This window comes from Lupinus angustifolius, unplaced genomic scaffold (genome assembly GCF_001865875.1).
Source record: "Lupinus angustifolius cultivar Tanjil unplaced genomic scaffold, LupAngTanjil_v1.0 Scaffold_85_5, whole genome shotgun sequence".
Classification (NCBI taxonomy): domain Eukaryota; kingdom Viridiplantae; phylum Streptophyta; class Magnoliopsida; order Fabales; family Fabaceae; genus Lupinus; species Lupinus angustifolius.
Genome location: NW_017724212.1, coordinates 1 through 6,926, shown reverse-complemented (window position 1 = coordinate 6,926; position 6,926 = coordinate 1). Strand labels below are relative to the sequence as shown.

At 32.3% G+C, this 6,926-nt stretch overlaps 1 non-coding gene across 1 annotated transcript; it reads right to left on the bottom strand.

Moving 5' to 3' along the window:
* Positions 1 to 4,300: 4,300 nt before the first annotated feature.
* Positions 4,301 to 4,373, bottom strand: TRNAR-UCU. Its single transcript has one exon. It is a non-coding gene; the product is annotated as a tRNA-Arg (tRNA).
* Positions 4,374 to 6,926: the final 2,553 nt, after the last annotated feature.

Here is a 6,926-nt window from a genome sequence, read left to right as displayed (position 1 = left end):
TCCGAATGAGAAGGGGGTTGCTCTACCCTTCATGTATAGTCTAGATCCATGCAGCCAAGAACAATTTCCATGTTCTCTTTCCAGTCCTTAAAATTTGTTTAATTAAGGACCAGAACCGAATTTAGATTTACAGATAAAGAAGCAATTGATGTAGCTGAATAGAACAAAAGACAAAATATTAAAAATATGCTCACAACTTAAAATTATCAATGTGCTTAAATAATGGTATGTCCAATTCAAGATACCTAGTGCACCATTAATATCAAGTCTCTGGACAGTAATATTAACTACAAATGGTACTCTTGTTGTAATGATTAAACATTTATAATAAGGCATGTCAACTGACGAATCCCTCTTTGGATTGATTCATCAGTCACATGTATAAAAAATTTAGAATTATAACATGTTTATCATCACAGGTGTGTATGATCTTCGGCCAAATATCAACTTTTTTTGGGCTAATTAATACTCGCATGAATAATCATACACACTTACATCTAATATTCATCGTGGGTTATATCCATGAGAGAGGTCACTTTGGCGACATTTTATTTCAATTGACTCACTTGAAATAACAGACAACTTAATAGATAACCAACCAATAACCAAAGTTAATGCACAAAGACACCAAAGCCCCATAAATCTTAAATTTCCCTTAAAAAAAATATTTGCTTGGGCGAGTGTAGTCTCGCTTGGGCGACCGTACTCTCGCCTAGGCGATCCTTATGTCGCTCGTATTCTCGCTTGGGCGAGCGTACTCTCACCTGGGTGAGCCTTATGTCGCTTGTACTCTCGCTTGGGCACAATAAAATATGATTACTTCTGTTTAATTCTCGCTTGAGCGAGAGCACAGCGACAGAACACGAACATGACAGTTTCTACATCATTTCTCTTCGAAAAAACCACCAAAAAATAAAAATAAAAACACCATAAAAAACATTGATTCATTTTCGAATCTATCTATATGCACATGGAAAATGATAAATTTTTATCCTAATCAATCCATGGCATAGATAAATCATCAAACCCTAAATCAATCCAAATTTGGGGAAGTAAAGGAAATACTTCAGAAGACCAAATTTCACACATGAATCAAATTAGGGTGACTCTGATACCAATTGTTGAATTTCTCTGTATAATCCTTTAAACTTAATGCGGAAAACATAATGATCGAGGCTTTGTTCCTATAACAAAATGTTTATGTCCATACATAAACCCAAATGGAACAACCATAATCTAGACCGAAGAAACCACAATTGATTTGATAGTGAAGAAGAGCATACCTTGATCAGCCATTTGGAATTTTCAAGGGTATGTGGATATGAAGATCTACCAGATGATAGAGCCTGATGGTTTTCCTTATGCTCCTTTAGAGAGGAATAGAGAGCCAAGGAGAGTTTTCACTGATGTAATTCTGATGGGTTTTGTAACCTTGTTGATGACTCATCATCAATCCATCTTATATTTCATCAGTTGCTCAACCAAACCTGTTACTTTACAAATGGGGACCATAACCCATAAAAGTAACCGTAGCGGTTACTACTTAATTTGCAATAATTCTAATTTAGTCTCGTCATCAAATCAGAAATTGTCTGAAGGTATCTACACTTATAATATTTCATGACACATATGCCCTTAGCCACCAAATTAATTCTTGAAGATCATTTTATATTTGACTAATTAAATAATGATTATAACACAATTATAGAATTATATATTCGATTATTGCATACAAAATTTACTTTAACAAACTCAAACAACTAACCAGTTAATTCGATTAACTATTACATAATCACAACAATTTCAATAGTATTATTCTAATATTAGATACTCAATCTTAGCCATTCTAACATAAAATACTATATGTTACAAACTAGCTCTTTAGTCCATGGGATTAAACAATTCTATCCAGAGCTTTTAGAAAAAGGATCTCACATATTACAGATTGATGTTGATACTGATAATGGTGGCCTCAAAGTTTATCCCAACTTCTTTGTTGACTTTGGAGCTGAACCTGATGGTCCATCCCTTGCCCATGAGATGAGATATCCTGGTGGGGACTGCACTTTAGATATATGGATTTAAGCACACATATCATATCATATTTTGTAGAGTAAATTATACTGATACCCATGAATTTTAGTGAAATTATATAAATAATTCATCTCTTTTATTACAATATAACATAACTCTCCTTATAATTATTGATGCATTTTGTAACGAACCAAAAACAATGAAGAGACATTGGCTTTTATATTATTCGGATTTATTTTCCTAATATTTCATATTTTATTTAACTTAGATACACTCATCACTTTTTTTTATTTGAAATATTACACTTATCTGATTATTATCTCTCCTGTATGAATAATCAGTATAATGTATGTAATGTACGTATATAAATTAGGGCACTTTCTATATTGTGTAGAAAATGATGGTGATTTATATAATTTACTCTATTTCTTATAATAAAGTTATCTTTCATTGAGTTCTAGTTTCAATAAAACACCTGAGTGAGTGTATGTGCAATAGTAAGGTTTATAGTCTCCTCCAATTGGTTCCCTTTTATTATGTGTGCAAGTGACTCTATTAAAGTAAAACTGTAGATTAATGGCCTTGCTTGGAATTCCATGATTACTATTCACATCACTTCTTAGGTACAATACTTTATTCTCATTTAGCAGCATTTGGATATGATGCTCCCCTTAGAAGATGAACGCATTAATAAAGTTAATTAGAAAACAGATTCTTAAAATTTAGTTATGATATGAACTTTCATGATACTAATTGATGAGAAGAAAAAAAATAATTCACATCATATCATAATGGACTTTGATCAGGAGAAAAGTTTGAAAAGTTTGTACTTGATGGGATACTTTATTTGGAACTAGTTATGGGTTTCAGGTTAGTTTTGTCAATATCCTAGTTATTTTTGGACACAACAACCTTTTCCAAAAATAACTTGGTCCATTTATCTTATAAATATAGCAATATTTTATATAAAAATGTTGTCCAAAATTAAAGTTATGATAATAAATAAAAAACTTAGAAAATGTATACTATGGTCTATGATTAGATAATGAATGAAAGACATGTTAAATTATTAGCGTGATAATTGACTAGTTTATTAAGCAGAACTTTTATGTGAATATTAAAAACTTTTGTCATAAGAGCTGGTGGAACTGGAATGGTATGATTGCACCATATATACATGCTAATTCTAAGTATATAACTATCTATCTAAGCTAGGCGAATAACTTTGAAGTGGAATAGAAATGTTAGCTTGGAGAACTTATATGTTTGGTAAAGCATATTCCATAAAATACAAAACAAATCAATTTGAATGATAAAAAGTGCAAAAGTTTGATGGATAAAATATTACACATGATTTCATAAAAAATATATTATGCTTGATATGTATGTCACTTTTAGCATTGATTGGAATATTAAGTTTGTTGAACAGTGTGTCATAAGATAGATGACATGACCCACAAAATTTATTCTGTATGCTAACTGACAAAAAGTTTATTTTGTATGCTAATTTTTTGAGTTGCTAACTTATCCCAGTATATGATAGAATAAATAATGATAATAATTGATGTCTAATGTCACACTCAACATGAAACAAATTAAGATTTTAAAAGATTTAAACATCACTCTTTACATTACCAATAAAGTGTTGATCTAGATCTCACTAAATTCTTAAGATAACCAAAAGATTAAAAGCTCAATTACTGTGAGTGATACTTATTGCAAGAGACAATCACGCACCCGAAAGGAATGAATTCCTTATCCAAAAGGTGATGGAATTTCAATAATAGTATCAAGAACTAATATTAAAAATAGAGAATCAAACAAGTGAAATAATATATTAAAAGAACTAAAAGATTTATATGTTTAGGTTCCTAATAAAAGTTGTCATATTTTGGTTCTTATCCTCAAAGTTGATATTAAGAAATATATTCATTTGAGTAGAGCAGTAAGAATGAGAATAATAAAAGAAAGTGTACTTTGGACCCTATAAATTAACAATAAGTTCTTGAAATCCAAAGTTGGAAACTAAATTAAAGTTGCTTTTGCGTTATGATCCCTGACGCATATTTGTAAACTACAGTTGCTTAAGTTGATAACTTTGCCAAAATTAATTGCAACATCTTCCAGGACAAAGCCATAGATTGAAGCCATTAGAAATTGTTATGATCTCAGTAGTTTCCTGAATGAATTAACTGCTATCAAATCCAATACAAAGAGAATGAGAATCCAGTAATAATTCACTAAAATTAGATCAAAACAATTGTATCACGCCCAGTGGGACTCGAACCCACAATCGCTTGATTAGAAGTCAAGCGCCTTATCCATTAGGCCATGGGCGCCAACTTGTTACTTTTATTTACATACTATGTGATATCTTCGTTTCTACTATTTTGGAGTTGAAAAATTGATCAATACGTCAAGTTGTTTGTACTTTGTAGTTGTAACTATAAGATCTATTAGTTTGCACTTTCAGTTATTTCTCTTCTTACAATTAATAAAATGATGAATGAATAAATTGAGTTTCTTGTTGAAGGAACAAAGATAATAAAATATATCTTCATATCTTATCTTACTCAATTATTAAAATTATATTATGTGTCCTATTTAATCATTTTTTACGGAAATATTTCTAAAAACTAAAAAGGTAGGACGCGTGTTATAATTTTAATAGTTGAAGATATGAGAAGATATTTACTCTCTATTCAAAATCCAACAAATATTAATAAAGATATCTTTCATTTAATTTTGGTCAACACTATGTTTATTAACATCATCCTAACATAGAATTCTTTGCATTTGAAATAACAACCTCAATAACAGCTCTCAACCCAAGATATTTGGAAATGGTGCACAGCCTTAGCATTTCAAGGCACTAGTAAAGTTAATCAGAAAACAAATTCTGAATATTTAATTTCATGTTATGGTTTAAGTGTTGGAGAATTACTCCATCCGAAATCTATAGATTAAACGCGGAAGTCTTTATGACCATAGTTTTGTTCCCATAACTTAATGTTTATGCCCATATCAAATGGAACATCCATGGTCCAGACCGAAGAAACCCCAAATGAGTTCATGGTGAAGAAGAAGAACATACCTTGTTGAGCCATTTCCGGGATCTCGAAGGTATGAGGGTGCGATGATCTTCCAGATGATAGAGCGCCTTACGGTTTTCCTTATGCTTCTCTAGAGGGGAATGAGAGAGCTCTTTTCTTGAGTGTTTGCCTTATGGTGAGAAAAAGTTTCTTATGAGGAGAGTTCCTTATATCTAGATACGGATAACTAGGATAGTGTTTTATCCCTATGGATAACACTATCCTAATCCACCTTTATTCTCCTGAACCCTACACCTTAAAACATGTTGCTCTACAAATGGGGACCATAACCCATAAAAGTAACTCCGTAGTAGTTACTTCTTTAGTTGCAATAATTCTGATTCAGTCTCTTCATCAAATCAGAAATTGCCCGAAGGTATCTATACTTATATTATTTCATGACACATATGCCTTTAGCCACCAAATTAATTACTTAAGATCATTTTATATTTTGGCTAATTACATAATGGCCATAACACAATTATAGAATTATATTTGTGACTCATAAATTGTCAGAAATTCTAACAATCTCCTACTGGTCACACATATGATTCTTTGGACGTGTCATCCTTATTGCGCGCTTAAATATTGTCATTATGATTTAGGCATACCCAAATTATCTCATCCATTAGTCTTGTCTTCATATCGAATCAAAGTGAACTTCACCATATTAATCATGATTATTTCAACAATGATCACCAACATTGACACAACTAAATGACATAGATACATCATGAAATGTGTAGCATGAGAATTACATGAATATGATCTGTACATTCAATTTTTAACTGGTCCTACTTAACTTTAGTGAGATCCTTAACTATAACATAAAACCTTATTGTACAAGTATAATGACAGAATACCAAACTGAATGATTAATCAACTGAAGTTTGAATACAAAGTATCCATACATAATACTGAAATTACATAGAACATAATAAAATTTGTGCACTTTCTAACTCCCACTAAACCAAAAAATCCTCACACTGAAGAACACCCATGTGAGCAGTATGCTCATGAAAGACCATGAGTGTGATTTGTAAGAGGATCCATAATCATGGAGTTAGTCCCTAAGTGTTCAATGGAAAGCTGTCCACTTTGTACCTTCTCCTTAACAACTAGGAACTTAATGTCGATGTGTTTCGACTTTGCCGAACTCCTATTGTTGTTGGAGAACAACACGTTGATTTATTGTCACAGTATAACTTAAGTGGTCTTTCAATCCTTTCCACAATCCTCAGCCTAGTGACAGAATTTCTTAACCATGATGACTGAAGTGATACCTCATAACATGCTATATATTCTACTGTCATGGTGGATGAAGCTACAAGTTTTTGCTTGGCAGAACGCCAAGAAACCGCATCACCAGCTAACAGATAAGCATAGCCCGAAGTAGATCGTCTACTCATCCCACAAAATCGGAGTCAGAATACCCAATGATCTCTAATTGGTCTGATCTCCTATATGTGAGCATATAGTCTTTTGTTCCCTTTAAGTACCTCATGACCCCTTTGGCTGCTTTCCAATGGTCCATTCCTGGATTACTCATATATCTGCCTCAAACCCCAATTATGAACGCTATATCCGGACGCGTACATACTTGAGAATACATAAGAGTCCCTACAGCTGATGCATAAGGGGCCTTTTGCATTTCCTGAATTTCCAAATTTCCTTTAGGGCACTGATTGAGACTAAATTTGTCTCCCTTAGCAACTGGAGTACCCATTACTTTACAGTCCTGCATGCCATATCTTTTAAGTACCTCTTCTATATAGCTCTTTTGTGATAATCCAAGAATAC